Source organism: Rhinoderma darwinii, chromosome 2, assembly GCF_050947455.1.
Source record: "Rhinoderma darwinii isolate aRhiDar2 chromosome 2, aRhiDar2.hap1, whole genome shotgun sequence".
In the NCBI taxonomy this organism is placed as follows: Eukaryota; Metazoa; Chordata; class Amphibia; order Anura; family Rhinodermatidae; genus Rhinoderma; species Rhinoderma darwinii.
The window spans coordinates 358,743,491-358,771,128 of NC_134688.1; the positions used below are offsets into that span (position 1 = coordinate 358,743,491).

General features: G+C 40.6%; 1 protein-coding gene and 1 long non-coding RNA gene across 3 annotated transcripts in view; one reads left to right on the plus strand and one right to left on the minus strand.

Moving 5' to 3' along the window:
• Window positions 1-27,638, plus strand: part of SYT6 (synaptotagmin 6) — a 417,641-nt gene that overhangs the window by 35,718 nt on the left and 354,285 nt on the right. The gene's annotated exons all lie outside the window — the stretch shown is intronic.
• Window positions 4,355-27,618, minus strand: LOC142743246 (uncharacterized). The gene is made up of 3 exons (XR_012881526.1): window positions 27,480-27,618; window positions 18,329-18,461; window positions 4,355-5,042 (listed from the first exon to the last, which is right to left on the minus strand). It is a non-coding gene; the product is annotated as an uncharacterized LOC142743246 (long non-coding RNA).

Consider the following 27,638-nt stretch of genomic DNA (forward strand, 5'->3'; position numbering starts at 1 on the left):
CCCGTTCCATTTTACCAGTTTAATTGTGTAGTCATTATTTATTCATTTTGTTTTCTAAATAGATCCAAAATTCAGTGCCGATTAATTTTTACAATACATCTATATAGGATTTGGAGCTCCGTTTTCATGATACAGTGCTCCAAATTCTGTCTGCCTGCAACCACCATCACGGGAAGCTCATTGCAGATGGCTTAGGTTCTGTTCATACTGTCACCATTTTTTTCATGTTTTCAGGATACGGGGAGAATCCGTTATGATCCATCATACTCCATTTCTTTAACTGGTCCTAATGAATCTGCTTGACTTTTTTTTTACTGGATAGACTAGCATCATAGAGCTCTGGAGACCCAGTCAAAAAGTACCAGAAGATAGAACAGAAGATATCTTCATTAAGCTCCTAAGCTCCCCCTAGTGGTTGCTGCAGGCAGAATTTTATCAAGAGAGGGGGATTTGGAGCTGTGTAACAGAAAAACAGCCCTCTGACCCATGTAAAGTCATATAAAATGAAACTGCACAAACTTTTGATACTATATATATGGAAAAGAATAGAACTATAGGTACACCTTCGGGTTTGTTTCTTTCCTTTTAGATTTATTGCAAATGTACTCTCTCCAAGAAAATGGACAGCACTGTGTGTGTGACGCTTTAATATCTAAGAATGAATGAATGCCCCTTTGTAGATTCAAATTGTCATTCAATAATTTATCTGTCTTCATTAAGCTCCTACTAGTAGTGGCTGCGGGCAGAATTTTATAAATTATTTTTATGGCTGTGTGAAGAGTATGGGATTTGGAGCTGTGTAACAGAAAAACAGCACTCTAACCCATGTAAAGACATATAAAATGAAACTGCACAAAATTTTGATACTATATATATGGGAAAGAATAGAACTATAGGTACACCTTCGTGTTTGTTGCTTTCTTTTTAGATCTGTTGCAAATGTACTCTCTCCAAGAAAATGGACAGCACTGCTTGTGTGACTCTTTAATATCTAAGAATGAATGAATGCCCCATTGTAGACTCAAATTGTCAGGAATCTGAATCTTCACACCGGTAGTATTATTAAGTCAACATGAAGTTTCAACTGTACTCAGTCTTTATCAAGATGTTGGGTAAATAAAACTGCCAACTCAAAGACTTGAACGGCTTCATCTTGAAAACTTGGATGTATTATTCTTTATTTACTTTTCAATTCTCACTCTTTAACAATTTGTTTTCTTTGTGCTACTTAGACCGAAAGGAGAAAGACAATTCTTGGCAATTTCTCAAAGTTCGCATATGAAGGATCATCACTAAAATTTAATTCACATATTATAATACTTAAATGAGAAAACAAATCACTATGGCTTTTTATAGCAATTTCATGTCTAGAACAGTGGTCTCCAATCTGTGGCTTTCCATCAGTTGTGAACCTACAACTCCCAGCATGTCCTAACAGCTGCTGAGAGGTGTAGTTTCACAACAGGTGGAAAACCACACATTGGAAACCACTGTTTTAGACCAAGATCCTGCTATAAAAAGCATGAAAGGCACTTGTGTGGCCAGAACATCAAAGGGACTTATGTGGCCAGAACATCAAAGGGACTTGTGTGGCCATTTGGCTATAAGAATGAGTGGTACAATAATCCAATCATCACATAAATAACAAACAGACATACGAAATAATGCATAAAATATAAACATAAAATAAAGGAAAACTAGAAAAAATTGCTCATATAGTTGGATACCTACTACTACTACTATTACTACTACTACTACTACTACTACTACTACTACCACTACCAGGGCCGGCCTTAGGATAGTAGCACCCTGTGCAAAAAAATAATAATTGCCCCATAAAAAACAATATAATGCCTCCACAGTATAATGCCCTATATAGTGCCCCACACAGTATAATGCCCCTTACAGTATAATAATATTTAATAATATATTATAACCCCTTCAAGTACACTGTATTTTGTCCTCTAATTGCGCCCACACAGTATCATGCCCCCTAAGTGCCATACACTGTATATTGCCCCCTGCAGTACCCCTACACAGTATAATGTCTGCTTAGTGGCCCCCACACAGTATAATTCCCCCCTCCCCTGACTTCCACACACAGTCCTCCCCCTTGTAAATAGTGTCCCCTGTAGATTGTGCCATACAGCCTCTCTGTTGACAGTGCCATAATCCCCCACCTCCTCCTTGTAGATCGTGCCATACAGCCCCCCACCTCCCTCTTATAGACGATGCCCCCAAACAAACAAAAAAATTGTACTCATCTAGGCCCCGTACCCATGACGAACTGAGATGCTCCACGATGGGATCCTTGTGTAGGCCGGCATGATCCTGTAGCCGAGTACAAAGTTTCCCAACCTTTTCGGACTCACGGCACCACTGGGAAAATACAATTTCCTCTAGGCACATCAACCAAAAATTGTTTAGAGACAGACAGAGAACGGCTAAAAACAAGCACTACACTCGTAGGGTATGTTCACACAGAGTTTTTTGTAAGGCAAAAAAAATCTGCCTCCAAATTCCTTCAGGAATTGGCAGCGTTGTTTGACATTTTATTTTTTTAAGCTGTTGAAGCTAATGCAAAAGACGCAGGCAAAAAAGCATTCCAACCGGGCGCCGCAGGTATTTTCTGCCTCCTATTATTTTCAATTGGAGCTCAGAGGTGGAAACCACTTGAAATCCATCAGCCCCCCACTCACAGTAAAATAACCATCAGCCCACCACTCACAGTAAAATGACAATCAGCCCCCCACACACAGTAAAATGACCATCAACCCCCCCCCCACTCACAGTAAAATTACCATCAGCCCGCCACTCTCACTAAAATGACCACTCACATATTCCCCATGTAGATAGTGCCACGCAGCCCCCTTGTAGGTAGTGCCACACAGTCCCCTGTATATAGTGCTACACAGCCCCTTGTAGGTTAGAGCCACACAGCCCCATGTAGGTAGTGCCACACAGCCCCCTTGTAAGTAGTGCCACACAGCCCTCTTGTAGGTAGTGCCACACAGCCCCCTGTAGATAGTGCCACACAGTCCCTTGTAGGTAGTGCCACACAGCCCCCTGTAGGTAGTGCCACACAGCCCCCTGTATATAGTGCTACACAGCCCCTTGTAGGTTAGAGCCAGACAGCCCCCTGTAGGTAGTGCCACACAGCCCCCTTGTAAGTAGTGCCACACAGCCCCCTTGTAGGTAGTGCCACACAGCCCCCTGTAGATAGTGCCACACAGTCCCTTGTAGGTAGTGCCACACAGCCCCCTGTAGGTAGTGCCACATTGCCCCCTGTAGATAGTGCCACACAGCCCCTTGTAGGTAGTGCCACACAGCTCCCTTGTAGGTAGTGCCACACAGCCCCCTGTGGATAGTGCCACCCAGCCCCTTTTAGGTAGAGCCACACAGCCCCCTGTAAGTTAGAGCCACACAGCCTCCTCTAGGTAGTGCCACACAGCCCCCAGTAGATAGTGCCACACAGCCCCTTTTAGGTAGAGCCACACAGCCCCCTTGTAGGTAGTGCCACACAGCCCCTTTTAGGTAGAGCCACACAGCCCCCTGTAGGTTAGAGCCACACAGTCCCTGTAGATAGTGCCACACAGCCCCTTATAGATAGTGCCCCACTGCCCCCTGTAGGTAGTGCCACACAGCCCCCTTGTAGTTAGTGCCACACAGCAACCTGTATGCAGTGCCACACAGCCCCCTTGTAGGTAGTGCCACACAGCCCCCTGGTTGGTAGTGCCACACAGCCCCCTTCTAGGTAGCGCCACACAGTCCTCTTGTAGATAGTGCCACACAGCCCCCTTGTGGGTAGTGCCACACAGCCCCCTTGTAAATAGCACCCCCCTTCCTGTAGATAGCGCCACTGTAGCTCCCTGAAGGAGCGGAATCCCCCTGTTGCTGGGGATTCCGCTTCTGGAGCGCTCTGCTTGATGTCTCTGTCCATATATGGACAGTGACATCAGGAGCAACTCCTGAAGGGGAATCCCCGTCCACAGCGTTGCCGACCCTATAGCAATGCTCTACTGATTTCCCAGACAGACAAAGGAGTTTTAAGACTCACCTGGCTGCTTTCCAAATCTTGCTGTCCTTAGTAGTATTTTTTTTTCTCTGAGAGCTTAACAAGGAATAAGCCTTTACAAATCCAGAGGAAATCACATTTACATCCTGCACTGAAATATTTGGATTTGTAAAACATGATATTTCATCAGTAAGACGCATTATCAAATTTGAAGGAGAAGATTGCATTTCTTCACTGTTCACACAGAGTTTCATGTATTGAAAACACAATTCCGGATTTAGGTTTTATTATAAAATAATTTCGACAAGGTGTTCAAATAACTGAATACATAGATCTGCTATTGATGGGTACAATGACATTACAGGACTTTGTTTTCGAAGCTTTTGGCTGAATAACTAGATAGTAAGACAAATCTTGAAGCATTATAACTTGAAAACGACTTAACATTCAAGATGGGCAAACAATGTTTACTACAGTAATAGTCAGACACCTGATGGTCCAAAAATGTCTATTGTCCAAATATTCCCTAAGATCCTTTTATTCCAAGAGGAAACAATGGTCCATAGGAGGCAACTTTTCACTCTCGTTGACTCATGAAAGAGACTGAACTGCGTCAAAGGTTGTGTTTGTAGCTATAAACGTATGAAGAGGTTGGTTGGCTGCATAGTCTTGCTCACAGCATTCAATAATTTCATTGATAAGAACAATAGTATGTAAGTGACAATGTCCATATACAGTAGTTTATAAATTTTTTACATTATACTGAACAGTTGTAAACAAAGTAAAAATTCTCATATACACCCATATACATGGGTGTAACTACAGCCATCGCAGACATAGCAGCTGTTACAGGGCCCAGAGTGGGGTCACTCAGGTGCAGCAATGACGCCGCTCAGTAGAAGCAGCCATAGAGTACCTGATATAATTCTTTCTGCCTGCAGCCGTCACCAATGTTCCCTCTAAGTCTTGGGAGCTCCTGAGTGAAGCAGTTAGGGAGCAGGGCAAGTCTCCATCAATGGTGGGCGATCTGAGGACCAAAAGTAATACCCCCAGTAAACGCTAATATAGCGACTAAATAAAAGAATAAGAAAACTTATTTTAAATTAGTTTTAATCACTTTTTTAAATACTATAAAATTACAAGTACACCAGTAAAAATAGACCGTTATAAACACCAATTGTAGGCATCAATGAAAGAATCCCTCTGTTACACCACTTTCCCTATAGATAGCATTACACACAGCCCTATCCATATATAGCACCACACAGCCCCCCTGTAGAGAGCACAACACCCCCCCTGTGGTTAGCACCACACAAACCCCCTTGTGGATAGCGCCACACACATTCCCCTGGGGATAGCGCCACACACACTCCCCTGTATATATTGCCACACAGCCCCCTCTTGTATATAGTGCCACACAGCCCCCCTTGTATATAGTGCCACACAGCACCCCTCTCTTGTATATAGTACCACACAGCAATCTCCCCGTGTATATTGCCACATAGCCCCCCCAAAACAAATATTGTGCTTACGTTGCCCCGTTCCTGCGACGGACGGAGCGCTGCACAGAATTGTGGGTGGGACGCATACGTAGACCAGCGTGATGCAGTGATGTCATCACGCCGATCTGCACAGGGAGTCTTCCTAGCGCCTCATAGGCTGCAGGCCTAACATGGCCTGCAGCTTATAGTATTCATTTGTATCTGCATCCTGAGGATGCAGATACATTAAGGCCCCCTCTGTGCTGCCCCAAAATGGATGCAGCACTTCTTAGACTACGAGTCCTAGGCACTCCCTCTCTTCTCAGATTGGCCGGAGCTGCCTACATTAGCAGTTCTATCCAATCCGTGAACAGAGGGAGTGTCTTAGAGTCTGCCTGAGTAGCACTGTGGCCATTGTGAGATAACACAGAGTGGACCCTAGAAAGACAGATCCACGGTGGAGGGGCACAACTGGAGGGCACCAGGTAATATTACTCCATATACGCTATCACATTTACAATTTTGTCCTGAGACTGGAGGGTTGCTTTAATTACTTTGCCTAGGGTCCAAATTAATTCTAGTTATGTCCATACATGTTTAAATATGGATATACACATTTAAAAAAATAATAATAATAAGTTTTGTATCAATTCTGTTTAAATCTACTTTTTTCTGAGGCTGTCTTTATAGACCTTTGTAGGAGTAAAATAATAACAGGAATCTATGAGCGACCCTTGTTATTTCATTGATAAGCAGAACATGCAAACTTCCAGTCATTTAATGAGATGTGGCCCAGGATCATCTCATGCAGGTCTTATAAATCTGCTTTACTAAATGAATTTCAATGATTTCTGGAGAAGAATAATTTTCCTGCATATGCTCATTTGACCCTCCGCAGATAGTAGAATAATGAATGACGCTGAGAGTACAAACTTCAGCCGTGAAATCCAAAACAATATAAATGAAAGTAGCTTAAGATGCTTAGAAGTGTCTCTCTCTGTCCAAACTAAGTCTATTTATTCCTAAAGTATGAAAGTTTGAGTTATATTTATCTTACGGCATGGGATTTCAGTTTTATTATGCCCAGAAGAATCCATGTTTTATTGCTGAGAAGAATAAAGCGACCATTCTTCATAAACCATGTCTCTACATGGTATCAAGAAAATCTAAAATGTGAATGGATTTCTTACGAAAGTACACAATTATTGAACTTACACATCCACACACTTTCGGAATGTCCTTATGTGCATGTCTTGTTATATAGTTAGAGGTCATTTCAGTGTATCTTTGTCTGTGACCAGAGGACCATGGTTATATCAGTAGTCTGAATAATGATATAGTGCTTTGAATTCACTTGTGTCATCTTAATGACTTCAACATAGCAGCTCATTGCCTCAGCATTGATGTGAACTAATCTTTCACTACTAAGCTGCAAATACCCTTCTTTAAAAATATTCATCCGTGGAGAATAAGATATATAGCTCCTCGGAGAAGCACAAAATCATAAAATTATTGCAATGTATGTATATCTCGGTAAGCTTTTTGTGTTCAGTTTTGATAAGAATCTCCATTATTAAATATGAGATAGATAGATAGATAGATAGATAGATAGATAGATGATAGATAGATAGATAGATAGATAGATAGATAGATAGATAGATAGATAGATAGATAGATAGATAGATAGATAGATAGATAGATAGATAGATAGATAGATAGACATAGAGAGATAGGGGTGAAGAGAGAGAACTTCATTCTTGTGGCATCCTCCTGCAAGTTTGGGCCTTTGGTAGGTAATTGAACAAATCTTGATTTAAAAAAATCCTACCATTTTGTGTATACAATTGCTGTGCAGACCTATGTGTCTCCATGGTTACAGGCTACAAACAATTTGTGTAGTCTAATTTTGAAGTCATGTGATACTCTCCATGTGTGCCCTCTTGTTGCTAACCTACAGACCATGGAAGAGAGACAGAGTAAGGAAAGTAAGCAAGGGAGTACATCTCTGTTCCCTTTGTGTTTGTGCTGTAGGTTTGGCATATAGATCTGGAAAGCTTCTAGTGCGTATGCCAAAAATATCCATAGGGCTCCATTAACCTGATGAAAGTCAAAAGTTATTCTTTTGGCATCCATTGGCTGGTATTTATTGGTATACCTTTGTTTAAATTGTATAGGAATGTGTAGTCTACATGAAAAAAACAAAAAACATGTAAATTTTTATAACTGGGAGCTTATTGGTGATGTATTCCACTGTATGCCAATACTGCAGCATACATCACATCCTTTTGTCAGAGGTATATGTCGGGAAATCCTCCTGTTGTATGCCACCAAAAGAAAGCTCAAACACAATGTGAGCAAACTCTTAGGCTTCATGCACACGACCTTATTTTTGCGGCCGCAATGTATCCACATTTTTGCGGATAAATTGTGGACCCATTCTTTTCTATGGCCACATACACACAACCGTGATTCACACTGATCGGTGCGGGGGCCGGTATTGCGGACCGCAAAATATCAGAATAAGTTATTTTGCACTCCGCAATTGCGGATTCACCAATACTGGTGAATTGTTGTGGATCTGTGACAAGGGTTTTTTGCGGTCTGATGGACCGCTACGGACCCTTGGATTTGGGAACCGAAAAACCAATGTGGTCGTGTGCATGAGGCCTTACAGATGACTGAAGAATTAGACTACAGTGAGTTTATTTGCAGTTTGTAACCATAAACATATCTCTGCTTAGAAGCTGTATATAAAAAAAATTCTATATATTTTTTTTTAATTTTTTATTTTAAGCGATAAACAAATTGCTTGCAAAAGTGCACATGTACGTTAAGGAGATTAGGTGTTGCATATTTCTCATTTTCATTAAAATATTGTATTGTTCTATTAAAAATATATACTGTTTTGAGAAGTTTATTTTAGTTTTAGTACAGTAGTTACTTATGATTGTGAAAAGAACTCTCTGTTACTGTTTCTTTGTAATTCTTCCTGGAAATGTATAAATAAATTGACAACTGAGTGATGCATTATCTCTTAGCAAAGGAGCGTGTCCCTATAAAGTCTCAGACTATCCAAACTGTGCTGCAGGAATCAAAAAATACAAGTATTTTGTAAGACAGACAGGAGAGCTGTCAGAATGCTTATAGTGGTTCTAAAGCAGAACTTCAAAAAATGGCAGTTGCAATGGAGAGAAAACACAAACATACACACTTTTACTCAATCCCTTTGATAGAATAACATTTTACAGAATTGATTCATAACAGTGGGGTGTCTGTGATTTTAGCGGTTCATGTGCACACATTTTGAAGCCACAAGTGCAGAACCAGTGTACAGTGTACATTGTAATAGGAGATGCAAGAGTACAAAGAATAGATTTGTCAAAGTATTGAACATCTCAACTTCCCTTCTGTCACTGGTGCAAATTTATCATCACCTTTACACTTGTCTAGAGATGGGATAGCACAGAACGCTTGATTGAAATTCACACCACAATCCAATATCATTGCAGTCATCTGATTAGATTGTGGGGGACTTTTGCTCACTTGTGGCCGTGTCTCAGCGCAGCTGTACTTCCCTCATACATAGTCAAGACACCGCAGAACGCCATAGAAACAAGCAAATACATTGCTGTCTCAGTTAATTGTGAGCAGAGCAGGCAGAAGACAGAGGAGGAAAGAGGCAGGGACAATACACTTCATGGTAAGCCTTGTTTAGAAAACTTCTCTTCAAAATGTGGGAATATAGAGTTGGGATGTTCAAACATTATCTCATGTAATCCTCTTATTTCTTAGTATTTTGGAGCCTTTGTAAGATTTGAGCTCTGCACCACTAAATCTCATAGCATGTGTATATAGAGGCTTTACCTGACATGCTACCTTCTTGCGGCAGTGGATGAGAGGAGTTGTAGGTGATTTATGTTATCCTTCATTTAAATGGAATAGTGTAAGAAAACACTTAACATGTAAAATATGGGTTGAGTTTTGCTCAAGTTGTCAATTTAATATGAAAGGAAATACGTCCTATGTTTGTATAACTTTGAATTGTGTATTCTACTAAAGTGGTTGTTTTGTATTTACAATTCATTTTCAAGAATTCTGAATAAATAGAGGGGTCGGGCATTCAAGACCCTAATGTGTTAGCAGAGAGTACAGAGCAGCTACAAAGAGCATCGCTCACTCAGGAGGACTCGGCATGTCCGTTTTTTACATAAATAATCCATTGTGTAATAATTCCGGACGCTTGGTGCTTGTTTCTGTCACACATTACAGATGTTCTCTGGGAGTTTCAGCAGTAGGAAACACTGTGATCAGCTTATGATTGGGGTACCCTTTCTAACAAAGAAAGATTGTGCAGGACACTTTGCTCTGGTGTAATGGTCCTGAGGGTAGAACTGAAGAAAAAATTAACCCTTTGGCATTAGTGTAATATATACAGTTAGGTCCAGAATTATATAGACAGTGACACAATCTTCATGATTTGGGCTCTGCATGCCACCACATTGGATTTGAAATGAAACAACTGAGATGCAATTGAAGTTTAGACTTTCAGGTTTAATTCAAGGGGTTGAACAAAAATATCCTGTAAAACGTTTAGGAATTGCAACCATTTTTCTGCACAGCCTCCTCATTTCAGGGGCTCAAAAGTAATTGGACAAATTAACATTACCATAAATAAAATGTGTTTTTTTTTAAATACTTTGTAGAGAATCCTTTTACAGGCAATGACTGCCTGAAGTCTGGAACCCATGGATATCACCAAACGCTGGGTTTCCTCCTTTGTGATGCTTTGCCAGGCCTTTACTGCAGCTGTCTTCAGTTGTTGCTTGTTTGTGGGTCTTTCTGCCTTAAGTTTTGTCTTAAAGAGGCTCTGTCACCACATTATAAGTGCCCTATCTCCTACATAATCTGATCGACGCTGTAATGTAGATTACAACAGTGGTTTTTATTTTGAAAAACTATCATTTTTGAGCAAGTTATAAACAATTTTAGATTTATGCTAATTCATTTCTTAATAGACAACTGGGCGTGTTTTTACTTTTTACTAAGTGAGCGTTGTACAGAGGAGTGTATGAAGCTGACCAATCAGTGACCAATCAGCATCATACACTTCTCATTGTTCCAGCGTGATTGTGCAGTGAAACAAGCTGGGCATGAATTGAGAGAAGTGTATGACGTCAGTGATTGGTCAGCGTCATACACTTCTCTTTACAACGCACACTTGGTCAAAAGTAAAAACACGCCCAGTTGGTCATTAAGAAACTAATTAGCATAAATTTAAAATTGCTCATAACTTGGTCAAAAATTATAGTTTTTCAAAATAAAAACCACTGCTGTTATCTTCATTACAGTGCCGATCAAATTATGTAGAAGATAGGGCACTTATAATCTGGTGACAGAGCCTCTTTAATCAAGTGCAATGCATGCTCGATCGGGTTGAGATCTGGTAAATTGACACGGCCATTGCAGAATATTCCACATCTTTGCCTTAAAAAATTCTTCAGTTGCTTTCGCTGTATGTTTTGGGTCATTGTCCATCTGTACTGTTAAGCGACGTCCAATCAACCTTGCTGCATTTGGTTGAATCTGAGTAGAAAGTATATCCCGGAACACTTCAGAATTCATCCGGCTGCTTCTGTCTTCAGTCACATCATCAATAAACACTAGCGACCCAGTGCCTTTGGCAGCCATGCATGCCCATGCCATCACACTGCCTCCACCATATATTACAGAGGATGTGGTGTGCTTTGGATCATGAGCCATTCCAAGCCTTCTCCATACTTTCTTCCTCCCATCATTCTGGTACAGGTTGATCTTAGTTTCATCTGTCCAAAGAATGCTGTTCCAGAACTGGGCTTGCTTCTTTAGATGTTGTTTGGCAAAGCCTAATCTGGCATTTCGATTTTTGAGGCTGATTAATGATTTGCACCTTGTGGTGAACCTCTGTATTTGCTCTCATTAAGTCTTCTCTTTATGGTAGACTTAGATCCTGATGCACATACTTTCAGGAGAGTGTTCTTCAATTGAGTAGATGTTGTGAAGGGGTTTTTCTTCACCATGGAAGGGATTCTGCGATCATCCACCACTGTTGTCTTCCGTGGACATCCAGGCCTTTGAAGTTCACGAGATCACCAGTGCACTCTTTTTTTTTTCAAGAATGTACCAAACTGTTGATTTGGCCACTCCTAACATTTGTGCTATCTCTCTGATGGATTTCTTAATTTTTTTCAATCTAATGATGGTCTGTTTCACTTGCATTGAGAGCTTCTTTGACCTCATGTTGTGGATTCACAGCAACTGCTTCCAAATGCAAATACCACACCTGGAATCAACTCCAGACCTTTTACCTGCTTAATTGATGATGGATTAACGAGGGAATAGCCCATGCTGCCCATTAAATAGCTTTTGAGATAATTGTCCAATTACCTTTAGTCCCCGTAAAAAGAGGCAGCTAAATATTAAAGAGCTGTAATTCCTAAACCCTTCCTCAAATTAGGATGTGAATACCCTCAAATTAAAGCTGAGAGTCTGCACTTTAAGCCCATATTGATTATATAACTGTATATTCAATATATTTTGGTAAACAGCCAAAACTTGTGTCACTGTCCAAGTAATTCTGGACCTAACTATATATATACACAGTGAAGGAAATAAGTATTTGATCCCTTGCTGATTTTGTAAGTTTGCCCACTGTCAAAGACATGAACAGTCTAGAATTTTTAGGCTAGGTTAATTTTACCAGTGAGAGAGAGATTATATATATATAAAAAAAAAAAAAGAAAATCACATTGTCAAAATTATATATAGTTATTTGCATTGTGCACAGAGAAATAAGTATTTGATCCCTTTGGTAAACAAGACTTAATACTTGGTGGCAAAACCCTTGTTGGAAAGCACAGCAGTCAGACGTTTTTTGTAGTTGATGATGAGGTTTGCACACATGTTAGATGGAATTTTGGCCCACTCCTCTTTGCAGATCATCTGTAAATCATTAAGATTTCGAGGCTGTCGCTTGACAACTCGGATCTTCAGCTCCCTCCATAAGTTTTCGATGGGATTAAGGTCTGGAGACTGGCTACGCCACTCCATGACCTTAATGTGCTTCTTTTTGAGCCACTCCTTTGTTGCCTTGGCTGTATGTTTCGGGTCATTGTCATGCTTGAAGACCCAGCCACGAGCCATTTTTAATGTTCTGGTGGAGGGAAGGAGGTTGTCACTCAGGATTTGACGGTACATGGCTCCATCCATTCTCCCATTGATGCGGTGAAGTAGTCCTGTGCCCTTAGCAGAGAAACACCCCCAAAACATAATGTTTCCACCTCCATGCTTGACAGTGGGGACGGTGTTCTTTGGGTCATAGGCAGCATTTCTCTTCCTCCAAACACGGCGAGTTGAGTTAATGCCAAAGAGCTCAATTTTAGTCTCATCTGACCACAGCACCTTCTCCCAATCACTCTCAGAATCATCCAGATGTTCATTTGCAAACTTCAGACGGGCCTGTACATGTGCCTTCTTGAGCAGGGGGACGTTGCGGGCACTGCAGGATTTTAATCCATTACGGCGTAATGTGTTACCAATGGTTTTCTTGGTGACTGTGGTCCCAGCTGCCTTGAGATCATTAACAAGTTCCCCCCGTGTAGTTTTCGGCTGAGCTCTCACCTTCCACAGGATCAAGGATACCCCACGAGGTGAGATTTTTCATGGAGCCCCAGATCGATGTCGATTGACAGTCATTTTGTATGTCTTCCATTTTCTTACTATTGCACTAACAGTTGTCTCCTTCTCACCCAGCGTCTTACTTATGGTTTTGTAGCCCATTCCAGCCTTGTGCAGGTCTATGATCTTGTCCCTGACATCCTTAGAAAGCTCTTTGGTCTTGCCCATGTTGTAGAGGTTAGAGTCAGACTGATTAATTGAGTCTGTGGACAGGAGTCTTTTATACAGGTGACCATTTAAGACAGCTGTCTTTAATGCAGGCACCAAGTTGATTTGGAGCGTGTAACTGGTCTGGAGGAGGCTGAACTCTTAATGGTTGGTAGGGGATCAAATACTTATTTCTCTGTGCACAATGCAAATAAATATATATCATTTTGACTATGTGATCTTCTGTTTTTTTTTATTTTTATATAATCTATCTCTCACTGGTAAAATTAACCTAGCCCAAAAATTCTAGACTGTTCATGTCTTTGACAATGGGCAAACTTACAAAATCAGCAAATAATTGCTTAAATAGGCTGTCACCAGATTATCAAATCCCTATCTCCTATTGAATGTGATTGGCGCTGCACTGTAGATAACAGCAAAGTTGTTTTTTTTTTAAAAACGATCATTTTTGCCCAAAGTTATGAGCAATTTTTTATTTATGCAAATGAGCTTTTCAATGGACAACTGGGCGTGTTTTCTCGTTTTACCAACTGGCGTGTATTGTGTTTTTACCAACTGGGCGTTGTGAATAGAAGTGTATGACGCTGACAAATCGGTTGAAGGACCTGTGGGTGACCTCATCATTCCCACCCAGCTTCTTTCACTGCAGACACACAGCGTGACGTCACCCACAGGTCCTTCAACCTTGGCGTCGGAAGAGAGAAGACACATCAGCTCCAGGCGTCAGAGGGTACAGTTGAATCTGCAGCAGCATCACCATGTGCAGGTAAGCATAGCAAACTTTTTAGAGACGAGCATATTAACCTTTTGGACGCCTGGAGCCGATGTATCTTCTTTGTCCGACGCCAAGGTTGAAGGACCTGTTGGTGACGTCACTCTGTGTGTCTGCAGTGAAAGAAGCTGGGTGGGAACGATGAGAAGTGGATGACGCTGATTTGTCAGCGTCATACACTTCTATTCACAATAACCAGTTGGTAAAACCAGTAAACACGCCCAGATACACGCCCAGTTGGTAAAACGAGAAAACACGCCCAGTTGTCCACTGAAAAGCTCATTTGCATAAATATAAAATTGCTCATAACTTGGGCAAAAATGATTGTTTTTTTTAAAAAAAAACAACTTTGCTGTTATCTACATTGCAGCGGCGATCACATTCAATAGGAGATAAGGATTTGATAATCTGGTGAAAGAGCCTCTTTAAGGATGTGGTAATGATATTGCCAACCAGGAGTCACCTTTGGTAGGGTCACTGGTGCTTTTAGGGTGTTCTTTCTCTGCCAGAATGGCAATCCTGAGTGTCATAGCCCTTGATTGTGATAGCCCTAGATTGAGGAGAAAGGATCTTTGGTAGAAATGCTGGTAGCCTTAAAGTGTACTGCCTCTGATAGAATGGTAAGCAAGAGGGTGTCGCCTCTTGATTACTGCCTAACCAAATGCCGTCTTGCTGGTCAGAGTGCATGGAGATCTCCTACTGTGATTTAAATAAAATTGTGGCCATTTAACATCTACAATAAAATGATTGTGTGCTTATTTTGGGTTCTACAGTCCTTTAGATTGGGTCATACTGTTTAGGAGTGGGAGTCTATTTTATATTAAAAAAAAGGTAAGGTTAAGTGAAGAGAGGTTAAAGCGTACCTACTCTTTCCTTTTCATAATAAGTTGTCATACGTGTGTACATAAGGAATGACACTATTTCTGGCCATTTAATCCTGCATTTTTTAGGAGTTTTTTCCCTCTGCAAGCTCTATCACTTTTCCCTGAGCTAGTGTGTAGAGGCTAACTGTTATCATGCCTACCATTCAAAGCAGACACAAATAAGAGAAAAATCTTCTTTCCTATCTCTTTGTAGCACACCCTAAGAAGCCAAAGCAGTATGGAAGACATCATACAGCAGTTCTGAGCATTGTAGTTGAAACACTGGGGTGAGATAAAACACTTACTAGAAGCTTCTGTATCATCTCTGTGTTTCTCTGCCTCAATATGCTCACTTTCCCCCCTCCCCTTTCCATAGACTTCTATGGGCAGCATGTAACCTGATCCCCCAGTAAACTGATAATAGGTCTCATCTCCCAAGACAGATTTTAGCAGTGAATTCAGAGTAAACCATGAGTGCAGGAGGCAGAGGTAGGGAGATAAGGGGCTGATAAGTGGAGAAAGGGGAATTTCTCTTTAATAAGATATATTACACATTTTCTTATATTCACTAGCACTATTGATTTATGCAAAATTTATTGAAAGGTTAGTCGCAATTTAAGGTCATACACATTCTTCAAGCACCTCAATTTATAAAGCAAGAAAAAGCACTGACCAGAGTTTGCAAAATGAGCCACAACTTTTTAATACTTATAAGCTAATAGCTTGGCGATATTAATAACTATAAACTATTAGAGAGGTGCAAATACTGTTATATCATGTAAGAAAAGGGTGACCTTCACAACGGCAACTGCAGAAAGCCCACTCCCTAAGGCCTGATTTACACGAGCTTGTGCGTTTTGCACACGCAAAAAACGCGGCATTTTGCGTGCGAAAAATGCACTTAACAGCTGCGTGTGTCATCAGTGTATGATGCGCGGCTGCGTGATTTTCGCGCAGCCGCCATCATTATGACACTCCGTTTGGATGTTTGTAAACAGAAAAGCACGTGGTGCTTTTCTGTTTACATTCAGAGTTTGACATTTGATGCGTGAATCACGCAGTTCGCACGGAAGTGCTTCCGTGCGACCTACGTGGTTTTCACGCACCCATTGACTTCAATGGGTGCGTGATGCGTGAAATACGCTGAAATATAGAACATGTCGTGAGTTTTACGCAGCGCACTCATGCTGCGCAAAACCCACGGACTGTCTGCACTACCCAATAGAGTTATATAGGTGTGTACGACACGCGTGAAAAGCACGCGCGTCGCACGCGCGTATATATTACGCTCGTGTAAATGATGCCTAACACTGGGATCATCTTCTTCTATATGACACTGTTGATAGCACTATCCAGCTTGATTAACACGAGCATGTTACGTCCGTAAAGGACGGAACATATTTCGGCCGCAAGTCCTGGACCGAACACAAAGCAGGGAGCCGGTCTCCTAGCATCATAGTTATGTACGACACTTAGGGTATGTGCACACGACAACTGGCTTTTACGTCTGAAATTACAGACTGTTTTCAGGAGAAAACAGCTCCGTTGTTTCAGACGTAAATGCTCCTCCTCGCATTTTGCGAGGCGTATTTGACGCCCGTAATCTTGAGCTGTTCTTCATTGAATTCAATGGAAAACTCAAGTTACGTTTCAAAGAAGTGTCCTGCACTTCTTTGACGAGGAAGTCATTTTACGCGTCGTCGTTTGCCAGCTGTGAAACGACGACGTCGGTAAATGACAGGTCGGTGGCACAGTACGTCGGCAAACCCATACAAATGAATGGGCAGATGTTTGCCGACGTATTGGAGCCGTATTTTCAGACTTAAAACGAGGCATAATACGCCTCGTTTACGTCTGAAAATAGGTTGTGTGAACTCAGCCTAAGAGTCCCTGCCTCGCTGCGGGACAACTGCCCCGTACTGTAATCATGTTTTCAGTACGGAACATATTTTGTCCATGACAATTTGAATGTGTTTTCTTAATTTTTTAACCTGCTATGGAAAAATGACTAAAAAGAGGCTGTTTTTATTTTCTTTTTTTACATAAGACACTACTTTTATTTTTAACTCTATTTATTATTATTAGGGCCTGTTCACATCAGCATTGTCTTTCCATTCAGGGGTTCCATCGGAGGTTTCCGTTGGGAGAACCCCTCAATGGAAAGCCAAACGGAACATTTAGCTTCCGTTTGCATCACCATTGATATCAATGGTGACGAAAACGTTGCTAATGGTTTCCGTTTGTCACCATTTCGTCAGGTTTCAGTTTTTTCGACTGAATCAATAGCGGCAACGGAAAACAGCTCCATATTTTCAGAAGTTTTTTAAGCAACTCGCGTTTTTCGCTGTGTTTTTTTACGGCTGTCTTTGGAACTGTTTTTCTACTGAGTCAATGAAAAACGGCTTAAAAAACGGCTCAAGATGTGACATGCACTTCTTTTTCGTGGGTGTTTTTTTACGCGCCCGTTTTTCAAAACGGCCGCGTAAAAAAATGGCTTGTCGCAACAGAACGCCGTGTTTCCCATTGAAATCAATAGGCAGATGTATGGAGGCGTTCTGCTTCCATTTTTTTGGCCATTTCTCAGACGTTTACGACCCAAAAAATGGCCGAAAATAAGCCGTGTGCACATAGCCTTACTATCTAGCATCTTCTCCTCACTGTGAAACACACTCACTGACAGTAATCCACTATTTATCGGTATTCCATGGTTTACTTTCCATGGTTTACTTTCTCTCACTCTCTGTCTGATGTCCTATACTATCTCTACTATCTGTATCCCCACAAAGGAACAGAATATACTGGTTGGGCTGTTTTTAGTGGCTATGACTCATATGACTGTCATCCACTGAGTCATCAGTGACTCACACCTTATACCCCTCATGATTGGCTGTGCTAGAGGAAGGGCTGCCTGCAAGGCATAATGGGGAATCCCGCTAGGCTGCTGCTTGAGGTCATGTGATCATTCTTCTCCGTGTTCTTGTCTTCTTCTGATCTGTAAAATTGTGACTGGGCACAACCCAAAAGTTTAAGTTTCGCTAAAAAAATAAATTTTGAGGAAATTCGTTACAAATTCAATTTGAGTTGAATCGATTCACTCATGTCTATCTGTAAGGTCTGAAATCTTTATTATTCATTTTTTTCTGTAGGATTAAAATAGCTATAGAAAATCCAATAGTAAAATCAATAGACACAATGCATTGAATGGTTAAAATTCCAATTTCTCTGTCTCATCATTAATGACCTAATAATTCATTTTGTTTGCTGGCAGAGAAACTTTCAAGGTAAGCACTGTGCTTACAATACACTCAGACAATACCGGGTAATGAAGGCATCTGTGTCGGAGCAGATAGCGCTGCCTTTTCTCTCAGAATGGAGACCAGTGCTCAATTACAGTCATAGATTTCATTATTGCTGCACACATGGTTCGGAGTAAGAGACGTTCTGTCCTTCTGTGAATAGAATTTGATATGAGACTAGTGTAGGATGACTGCACAGGTTATACATATTAAAACTCTGGCTGCCCAAAATGTATGCTCTTTGTTAAATTCTGAAATTTTCTTCTACTTATGGTTAATCAACAGCTTTTCAACCATGTTCTTCCACTAGTACTTGCTTCATTCAGGTAAGAAGACTTTAGTCGAGAACTTGAGAAATTAAAAAAAATATATATACACTATACATATGTTGCCCTAACAGCAGAATGTGTCATAGTGTAATGTATTAACATACAAGAATAGGCTAATACATTATAAGCATAAAATACAGTTGTTTAAACGTTATCCCTTCATGGGATTCCCCAAAAAATGGATAAAAAAAAATAATAAAGAAATGTCACCAAAAAAAACATTATTAAGCATAAAATATATTTTATTGCCCATATATTACATAAAAACAAAAAGCCACCATATATCAGGTATCTACACAACCGCAATAACCCAAAGAATTGATTTAACAGGTTATTTAGCGTGAAACGTGGACAAAATAACAAATAAACCAACAAAAAACAATGCCCAAACTCGCTTTTTTCTGTATTCACGCTGCAATTATAAATTACGTAACTTACTCAGTAAATTTTTTGTACCCCCAAATTGTGCAGGAAAAAAAATACAAATTCTTCTGCATTAAACAAGGCCTCATATAGCCATGTCGATAAAAAAATAAAAAAGTTATGGCTGCTGAAATGTTGGATTTACCTGTTCGACAGGCTGAATTTGATTTGTGTAATCTTACTGCCGGTTCAGAAGAAAATAATCCACAGAGATGTCTGGCAAACGCCCCCCTCCCCTGTTGAAATAATTGACATGCTGAATATGCACGTTATGGGGCAATTGGGGATGATATCTGTTAGCAAAATGTCTTTAGGCAGGTGTCAAATATCTAAGGCCACCTTTAGGGTCAGTTCACACGTTGCGGAAAAACCACAGCAAATACAGTAGCAGCAAAGTGGATAAGATAAAACAAATCTCATCCACACGCTGCGTAAATACTGTTTGGAAATGCTCAGAAATTGACCTGCACTGCAGAATTTTATTCTCAGCATGTCAATTGTATTTGCGTAAATGTTGCGTTTTTTTCCGGCGAGTTCGCAGCGATTACGCCACAAAAAACGCAATTCTGAGAAAAAAAAATCTCATACTTACCCAGAAAAACGCAACTGTGAGAAAAAAAATCTCATACTTACCTTCAGGAATTTGAAGCCAGCTATTGACCTGCCTGCACTCTCTTTGCCGCGTTTTTTTGCTGTGTTTTTCGGCCACGAACATTGAGCGCCCTGGAAAAAATGCTGCCAAAACCGCTTTCTCTGCCTACCATTGATGTCAATGGGAGGTCAGAGACAGAAACGCCTGAAGAAAGAGCATGACGCTTCTTTTTCCCTATGCACCTTATTGAAATCAATGGGAGGCTTTTTCAACAGGTTTTTGGCGCAGTTTCCGATGCGGTTTCCGTGTCAAAGACCGAGTAAAAAAACTCTGTGTGAACATACCCTTAGACACCCAGAAGCGCAAATATTTTCTATAGGAAGTGAATTGACCTTTAGGTGTGTTTTGGGAGTGGGGAACACGAACACGGGGAGAACATACAATCTCCATGCAGATGTTGTCCTTTGTTGAGTCACTGTAGTTGATAAAAACAAATCTATTTATTGGTAGTTATGGATGATTGATTAAACCAGGCATGGATGAGCACAGTGAGAGAATATAACAGGTTAAACCTGATGGGCTTTCACCTTTGTACAAGCGAACAATCTATACATTGCTCAGTAGCTGATAATTAGCTGGAAGAAAAGAACATTGCATTGGTAGGAAGAATCATTATTGTAGGTTTCAACTACTGAAGTTTTGTCTAATTGAGTATAGATTAATAATATCCATTGATGGGCTTTATAAATAGATAGCTTTTACATTTCCAAATAAATGACTTTTAGTTTTTAAGGGAATATTCACCCTTGAACACTGTTTTAATTATTTCTCTACATAGCTTTAAAATAACGTGCTAATTAACGTCTTAATATATCTAAAGCGGTCAAAGCTATGTTTTTATTATACAGTTCTCTGAATCCCCTGAATAGACATAGAGTACTGTAGATTTAAAAGATAGCATGCTGACTACCTACAGCCACCACTAGATGGAGCTTAGGAGCTTACTTCAGCTCCCTCTAGTGGACACTGCAGACAGCCAGGATGCTATCTTTTTTTCACGTTTTAAATGCATGGCTAATTAAAAAAAAAAAAAAAAAGTAATATATGAATAAATTTACCCACGCAGAATTTTGGACATAAAAATGACTGTGTTGAAAAGTGCCTGTGCAGAAGTACTAAATCTATAGTTAACTGGGTATGAATTTATCAAAAATGTTGTTGCTCTGAGTTGCTGTAAATGAGACACAACAATGGGGGGTGGTGGGGGAATTAAATACACCTTTGTGTTAGCAGCTCAGTGCACAACCCCTAAGGGTTTGTCCACATGTAGTGGAATTGCTGTGTTTTTTCCTGCCGGAATTTCAGACGAAAAAAAACGCAGCAGAATACAGTAGCAGCATAGTGGATGAGATTTAACAAATCTCATCCATAAACTTCGTAAAATTTCCAAGCCGAAATTGGACTGCGGTTCGTATTTTTCGGACTGCAGCATGTCAATTCCTGCTACGGAAAGTGTCCAGAATTGCTGCATTTTTCAGAGGAGATGTCACCATCTCCTAACATTGGGAAAAACTCAGCAATTTACGCACCATTTTCTGCCGTAAAAAAAAAGGGGGAAATTGTGCGTTTTTACCGCACCGGAAAGTCTTTGACTTTCCATGGAATTGCTGAAGACATTTTCTGCAGCAATTCCATTGTGTGTGGACAAGCCCTTATGTTTAAGATACATACTGCATAATTTATTTATTATATAATAATAATTCTATTTATATACAAGCTTTTTAGTTTTATATAGTCATTTTTAATGTTCAACTAGTGGTTGTTCTTTGTAAGTGTGTTCAAATAATTTGTTTGCATTGCTCTAAATAATGGCGTGTACAGTGAAGAATGAATGAGCAACGTATTTGCTGTATGAGTCCATCTTCTTATTTATCCACAGTTACCATTTGTTGACAGCAGCCACTCCATTGGCATAAATGTGTAATGAGCAGGAGAAAATAAATGCTTTTGACACAGATACAACATAAAACAGTGTTATGGAAACATGACTAGATGTACCCAGCAACAAACCCCTATGATACATGTTCAGTAATGAGAAGGCATGTCACTGGAAAACACAACATCATTTTTTTGACAGCTACAATGGCTACATGTTATTCTTGTTAAAGGAGTTGTCCAGCTTTTAAAAAGATAAAACATAAAAATGCTTCCATTTTCTATGTGGTAATATAACACCTGCTGTAATATAAACAAAGGCCATGGGACCATCAGCGTTGGACCAGCTGGGGACTTAAAGGGGTTGTCCACCTTCTGACAACTGATGACCTATCCACCGGATAGATCATCACTACGTCATCGGCGTGGGTCTGACACCCTGCACCAGTAAGCCACTCCGGTGGCCTGCGGGCACCAGATGTTATGGCACATAATGCTATGTACGGATCCCGGAAGCAGTTGGCTCCGTACATAGCATAGTGGCCGTGCTGCAGAACTGCAGGTCTGCTCCTATTCACTTGAATTGTACTGCAGCTCGGCCGCTATTCTGTGGCCGGATCTAACTGCTTCCGGCTTGTACTTCCGGTGCATGGAGGCACCGGACCAGCTGATCTGTGCGGGGTCATGGTGTCGGACCCCCACAGATCATGTACTGATGACCTATCCGGTGGATAGGTCATCAGTTGTCAGAAGCTGGAAAACCCCTTCAACAGGTGACTAGGTGCTTTTTTGTTATTTTATCATATACAGCCAAATGTATTCTCTTTTTTTAATAGCTAGACAAAATGATTAACACTTTCTACATATCCCTCCTGGCTATTATGCCAATTTCACACGGCAGTATTTTGGTCAGCATTTTGTATCAGTATTTGTAAACCAAAACCAGGAGTGGAGCATACTGTAAGCCTAGAAGAAGTATAAGGTCATGTTCACATGTGGCAGAATTTTTCCGCTGAAAATGTTGATGCAGATTCGGGGCGATTACGGAACGAATCTGCAGCAACATTTGAATATTTGACAGGTAATTCAGACGTTACAGATATCACAGCGGACTTGCCACAGATTTCAGTTTTTGCATTGCAAAGGCTGAAATACGCAGTGAAATTCTGCGACTTCTCTGCAACATAATGTTCGTGCTGCGGAGTGAAAATTCAGCACCACAGCCTAAGTTAAGGTATGTTCACACGGGCTATTTTCAGCCATTTTTCAGCCCGTAAACGTCCCGAAAAACGGCTGAAAAATCGGAACCAGAACACCTACAAACATCTGCCCATTGTTTTCAATGGGAAATACGACGTTGTGTTACGATGGGGCGTTATTTTACACTTCATTTTCAAATAATGGAGCGTAAAAAGACGCCCCGTAAAAATAAGCGCATGTCACTTCTTGAGTCGTTTTTGGAGCTGTTTTTCATTGACTCAATAGAAAAACAGCTCCAAAAACGGCCGTAAAAAAACGCCGCAAAAAATGCTAGTTGCTTAAAGAGACTCTGTCACCACATTATAAGTGGCCTATATTGTACATGATATGATTACAGTAGTGTTTTTATTTAGAAAAACGATCATTTCTGACGGAGTTATGACCTATTTGAGCTTTATGCTAATGAGTTTCTTAATGAACAACTGGGCGTGTTTTACTTTTTGGCGAAGTGGGCGTTGTGGAGAGAAGTGTATGACGCTGACCAATCAGCGTCATACACTTCTCCCCATTCATTTACACAGCACATAGCGATATAGCTATATCGTTATGTGCAGCCACATAAACACACTATAACGTTACTGCAGTGTCCTGACAATGAATATACATTACCTCCAGTCAGGACGTGATGTCTATTCAGAATCCTGACACTTCGCTAACACTTCCCGACACACTTGCTGTGCAGTAGTGTCGGGATTGTGTTAGCAATCCACCACATCTAAACGTGGCCCTAATCTTTCCATTATATTTTTTCTCTGTGTAGGTTCCACTCCTGGTGTTGGTTTACAAATACTGATGCGCAATACTGACCAAAATTCGGCCATGCGACAGTAGCCATAGAGTGTAAATTGTTTGTAGGGACGTCTGTGTGGAACTGGTTTGCATGCTTTCAAAGTCACTTATTTGGTAAATTAGGATAGATTCACACGCTGCAGGTTTTGTCACAGAAATATCTGCGACTGGAAATCAGTTCCCTTCATCTGAATAGGTTTGCTTCTGCAGCACGTGTATAGATTTTTGCAGGATCCAATTACAAGAATGGAACTGATTTTTAATTGCAGAGTTTTCTTGCACCATAACGGCATTGAAGTGTTTTTTCAAAGCAGGTGAGCACCTTTGCAAGTAATATTAGCTTAACATCTACTTGATAATGTGTACCTTATAATTGGAAATCTGTCACATTAAAGGACTCAAACACGTAGACGTAATACATGGATCCAGTATACAACGCCCATAGCCTTCTATAAGCCCATATATTACCTCCATGTGCATGCAATTTTCTACAGAGGCAAATGAATGTTTCTTTTCACAGATTCTGTAGCATCAAATTACATATAACAAGGTTAATCTCCCCTAGAAGCATTGCTTTTAGGGAAGAAAAAAAGTACCTCAAAGAGATACCATATGATGACACATGGAGTGACTATGGTTCTGTAATGCAGAACCATAGACACTCCATGTGCTACCAAACAGGATCTGTGCACACGGCATTGCCCTAACACGGTTCCACCATCCAGCATGATCGCACCAAATTAATATCAAATATACACCATGAATTCATTTGTGTTAGCTTTATGGATCCGTATATTACTGACTGAGCATTTGGTATACTGCACTAAACTAGCAACGCTGCTTTCTACTTAATATACACTGTCAAGTTACCCCTTTTACAAATCAGAAATGCAATATTTATGTCATTTTTAAATAATGACAATAATTATATACCACAACTGTTAGAAACAATTAAAATAATTTGTCTCCATAGTGCCAGGAAACTGCAGGGGTAATTTGATCTGCCATCCCGAAAGACAGGAAATTGTCATGGGAATACCTCAAATTTGGTTTATTCTCTAGTATATAATGTCAATTAAACACGGGCACAAAGATTGCACTGACAGCTCATTACGTTGAAAGTGCTGCCGCATTTCCTCCTTACACAGAGCGTTATCTAAATGATGCAATGATACAATAAACTTCAGTCAATTTCACAAAAGGTCATGTCTCGTTTCCAGAGTGGGCAGATACAAAATTACGGCTGTCAGGAATCGCTAAGGGTGTTCCTTGGATTGACTTACACATCCAGGAATATTTTGTGGGCTTTGATTACTGTGCCCAACTACAAATCATTGTGATGACTATTGAGACTTAATTACCCACAGCAGTAGATAGAGACAACGGTGGAATACAGCTGTACCATTATCCACTAGGATTTGGTATTATATGCTGGTTTCAAGTAAGAAAAATACTTTTGTCTCTGTTCACAAATGCTGTTCACATAGGAGCAGAACAACAAATATGACGGCAGTCATGGATCCGTCACATGACAGACACTAACAGCGCCGATGGATACCATTGACTATAATGGGGTCCATCGGGTTTACGTCATGGTATCATTTTACTTGATAAAATAGAGCTGTATGCAGCATTGAGCATCTGACGTAAATGTGAACAAAGCCTAAATGCAAAAATGACAGAAAAGAATGATATGCAGTTAAAGTAATATACGTAATAAAACAGAATAATAAAGTACTGTATAGTCCAGAAATGATCCAGAAATGAACTAAACCCAGAAATAATCTGTCCAGCTCAAAATTTCGACTGCCAAGAAATTACTTTATTCGTGCAAGATTATGGTTTGTCAAGTTCTTTTTTTAGGGCAAGACTTTAGGAAATTTTGGGGTATGTAGAAGACATACCATACAATTTTTATTGAAACTGTTGTACATGTAATGCAACGTTGGATCGACCAGGGGCAAGATTACATTGTTGAAGGTTGTAGTGACACTGTCTTTTGTCTATTAACAATAATATAGAGCTGTTAATTTACCTAGTGGTTTTCATATTTAATTTTTGCCAATGAAACAAAATAATGACATTTTCATACTGCCACTATTTAGGACACTATTTAATTTAATCATAGCTGAAGTATCTTTTGCAGCAGTCATCCAAGTGATGATGGATCAGAGGAATGATGCAAAACAAAAAGTTTTGCAATGTGTTGTGATCATAAGATCACTATCTCTACTGTCTATAGGCATATGACTACTGTACCTTGCAATAAACCCAGCCTTGGAAACAAACAAATTTGTTACTATAGACATCTATCCACAAAAAGGCCAAACTGATGAAAACGGAGCAGTTGTCATCAGACAGGCACTCCCCGTCCTTTACCAATTTCATTCAGTTATGTAAATAGCCACTGGATTTCCAAGGGTTAATAAAGCTGGAGGGCCACCAAAATGTCTACTGAACCACTAGATGACTTATGATGACCGCTAGGCAGGGTCTGGCTGGCGAATTTTAGCCTGGGGGCAAGTACACAGCACTGGCCCATGAGTAGTGGCCCATAATTAACCTTTTTACCTCCACCTGCCATATAAAGGTAACTGGTCTTTAAGTACAGCCGTCGTTAAAAGAGTGATATTTTCATGTTGGGATCGCACACACATGTGCAATCTCTGATACAGTGCTAGAATAATGATAAAAAGTGCTTAAAGGGGTTGTCTGATGCCAGGTAATTTACCTACTTGTATAGCAATTGTAAAATGAAGACACTTCCTAATATACTTTCATTTTCAAAACTGCACAGATGTCTAGATTTTCATGTTCTGCAGTTGACCTGGAAATTTAACTTCTCCCCTTAGCTGTGACTTGTCGACACAGCCTCAGGATGCAGGTAGCTCCCCCTCCTCTCTTTGTGTCCGTGACGTGATGGACATGGCTTACTTAATAAACTGAGCCAGGCAGCCAACCCCTTCTCTGCGATGGCTGGGAGACAGTAGCCCCCTGTCTAGTTTGCAAGTGTCCCTCCTCCTCCTACTCTACATATTACCTGTTATCTCCCTTCCTTGACTGTCAGCAACGAGTCATCCTCTTTCAGTGTGAGCCGTCTTTATTACAGGGGGCTAATGTCTTCCAGCCATGACAGAAAAACGGGCTAGTTTATCTAACAAACTGAGTCAGGCAGCCAGCCCCTTCATCACGTCACCAACTCACAGAGAAGGAGAGGGAGATACTGTGTCTGCACTTTACAGCTAAGGGGAGAAGCTCCAATTCCGGGACCACGACAGGTGATACAAATCTGGACAACTGTGTCATTTTGAAAATGAAGTATATTAAGTGTCTGAATTTCACATTTGCTTAACAATTAGGCTGGGTTCACACGACCACATTAACGTCCGTAATGGACGGACGTATTTCGGCCGGAAGTCCCGGACCGAACTCAGTGCAGGGAGCCGGGCTCCTAGCATCATAGTTATGTACGATGCTAGGAGTCCCTGCCTCTCTGCAGGACAACTGTCCCGTACTGTAATCATGTTTTCAGTACGGGACAGTAGTTCCACGGAGAGGCAGGGACTCCTAGCATCGTACATAACTATGATGCTAGGAGCCCGGCTCCCTGCACTGAGTTCGGTCCGGGACTTCCGGCCGAAATACGTCCGTCCATTACGGACGTTAATGTGGTCGTGTGAACCCAGCCTTAAGAAAATTTTCAGGTTTCGAACAGCCCCTTTAAACAATACAACTGAAAAATTAGAGACACATATGGCCACAACACAATACAGGCAGACAAACGCACAATCACTAAATACAGGCATGCACACATACACACATACACTACCTAAATGCACTTACGTATTAGACGTATTGCTCTTTCTGAGCTTGGTGGTTTAAGTGGCTTGTGAACTAAGTGGAGTTCTAAAACCGGATTGTGTTGCTGTACTTCTGTATTGTCGCAGCAGGGACAGTAGATGGCTTTAAAAAAGGCTTAGATAATTTCCTAGAACAAAAAAA